General features: G+C 41.1%; 1 protein-coding gene across 1 annotated transcript in view; it reads left to right on the top strand.

Moving 5' to 3' along the window:
• Positions 1-2,512, top strand: part of LOC115301874 (olfactory receptor 4F3/4F16/4F29-like) — a 76,009-nt gene that overhangs the window by 73,031 nt on the left and 466 nt on the right. The gene's annotated exons all lie outside the window — the stretch shown is intronic.

Genomic DNA, 2,512 nt, shown 5'->3' with positions numbered 1-2,512 from the left:
ATGAAAATATTTATTCACTTGTGAGAAGTTGTGTGTATAGAACAAGGTCCTGGAAGGGGCCCATGTCTTAATCCCTGAGCCCCACGAATAGGTTACTTTACATGGCACACGGGACTTTGTCAATGTGATTAAGAATTTTCAGATGGGCAAATTATCCTGGATTGTCTGGATCAGCCCCATGTAATCACATGGAACCTACCTTACAAGAGGAAGGCAGGATGGACAGAGTCAGAGAGGAGATGTGATGACATTTGTTGAGTGCAGTACCAGGAAGAGGGAGGAAGGGGTCATGAAGCAAAGAATGCAGGTATTCTTGGAAGAGGGAAGGTCATGGATTGTCTCCTAGGTCTTTTGGAAGGAATGCAGCTCTGCTGACACCTTGATTTTAGCTTGGGAGACCCATTTTGGCCTTCTCATCTTCAGAACTGTGAGATCTCACATTGGCGTCTTTTAAAACTACCAGGGTTGGGTCGCCTGGGTGGCTCAGTCGGTTAAGTGTCTGACTTCAGCTCAGGTCATGATCTCGTAGTCTGTGAGTTCAGGCACCGTGTGAGGCTCTGTGCTGACTGCTGAGCCTGGAGACGTCTTTGGATTCTGTGTCTCCCTCTCTCTGTCCCTACCTCGCCAGTGCTCTGTCTCAGTCTCTCTCTCTCTGTCTCTCTCTGTCTCTCTTTCTCTCTCTCAAAAATAAACATTAAGAAAAACTAACAAGTTTCCAGTAATTTGTTACCGTAGAAATAGATAATGAATACATATAGAATGGGTACAGAGTTCTATTTAAGGCAAATAACTTCCATTGGGAGCCAGGCATTCTTGATCCTCTGTGAACCCTCCCATCAATAAACTCTGTGATAATGTGCAAGTACCTGGGTATATCTTGTTGTATATAAATTGTTTCATTGGTATAACATGAAGTTGTACTCAATCAAAAACCACCACTGAATTGGACCTTTGATGATTTATGTCTGACAGTTTTTTAATCTTTAAAGAACTGTAATTTTCTCCTATGTTTCTATGCTGCGATTTGCCTGTTGCCCCTTCATTCTTTTTCTGCCCTTTATAATTCAGTTATGACCCTCTCTCACTGCAGACCCATATATTGGTTGCTGTTTTCACCCAGTTCTTTTCCTGTTTTTCTTTTATCCCTTCCAAATGTATTTTGAAAAGAAAAGAGACTGCTTTTATGTGGCAGAGTTCTTATCTTTGGGGACTCAATGAGCATGTGTCTCTATTTCTTAAAATTTTTTTTTGTTTTCTACTTTATTTAGTGTTTTTTATTTATTCTTGAGAGATAGAGAGAGACAGAGCATGAGCAAGGGAGGGGCAGAGCGAGAGAGGGTCACAATATCTGAAGCAGGCTCCAGGCTCTGAGCTGGCCACAGAGTCCAAAGTGGGGCTTGAACCCACAAACTATGAGCCATGACCTGACCTGAAGCTGGACACCCAACAGACTGAGACACCCTAGTGCCCCATCTCTATTTCTTTTTTTAAAGTCTATTCATTTTGGGAGAGAGAGCACATATATGCAAGTAAGGGAGAGACAGAGAGAGAGAGGGATCCTCTGATAATTCCTGATTGATACCACAAAATACACTATTAATATGAACTTCAGTGAATTATGATAAACTTTCTTAACTCCAGGGTAATTCTTCAGTCCATTTAATTTTTTCCTTCATTCAGAGAGTGTGATGCTCTCATTAAGTAATTGGCTGTGTGAATCAACACTGGTGATTGTGATGGAGATCAGGGATATCCATATGAACTAAAACGATGCCTGTACTCAAGAAACTACACGTTAATTTGAGAGATGGAAATGTACATAATCATGAGATATAGAGTGAAATAAATCCTAACAGTGCAGAGAGGGTATACACTTTGGCAGCTTTGGTAGATTTCACAGAGGAGGGAAAATTTGCATGGGGACATTAGAGAATAGAATGAGAAGTTTGGAATGTGGAAAGAAGAGAAACGTTTAAAGACTAATTAAGCAATAGGAATAACAGAAAAGAAACTTTGAAAGTTATATGCTGTGCATGAGGAATTGTTAAGTGACTCACACAAGTGGGTGAAATCCTATTCATTTATAAGAAATTGTAGTCAAAAGCATTTGAAGTTGACCTTGTATGTTAATGAAGTAGAATGCAGGGCAGGTGTAAATAGCAAGAGTGGCAGTAGAAGAAAGCAGAAGGGAAACAGGGCCAGAGGTGGGATTCAGTTAGTTGTAGCAGTTGTGGATCCACACTGGCATTGGGCACCGGCTGCTTCCTCCAATGTGAAGACCAATGTGAATGGGATGAAGCTTATTTGGCTGCATGAGTGGTTAATACAATAACTGTTTTTATGGCCCGTAGGCTTCCTTTTGTGAACACTAATACTTGCCTAGGCAATTGTTTTTAAGTTTCTTTCTTCCTTTAGGTAGCATGAAGACTCATCCTGGTGTCTGAGGCGATGGATGGAAGGAATCAGTCGATAGTATCAGAGTTTGTGTTCCTGGGACTCACTAATTCATGGG

This window comes from Suricata suricatta, chromosome 9 (genome assembly GCF_006229205.1).
Source record: "Suricata suricatta isolate VVHF042 chromosome 9, meerkat_22Aug2017_6uvM2_HiC, whole genome shotgun sequence".
Classification (NCBI taxonomy): Eukaryota; Metazoa; Chordata; class Mammalia; order Carnivora; family Herpestidae; genus Suricata; species Suricata suricatta.
This window is presented reverse-complemented; position numbering and strand designations above follow the sequence as displayed.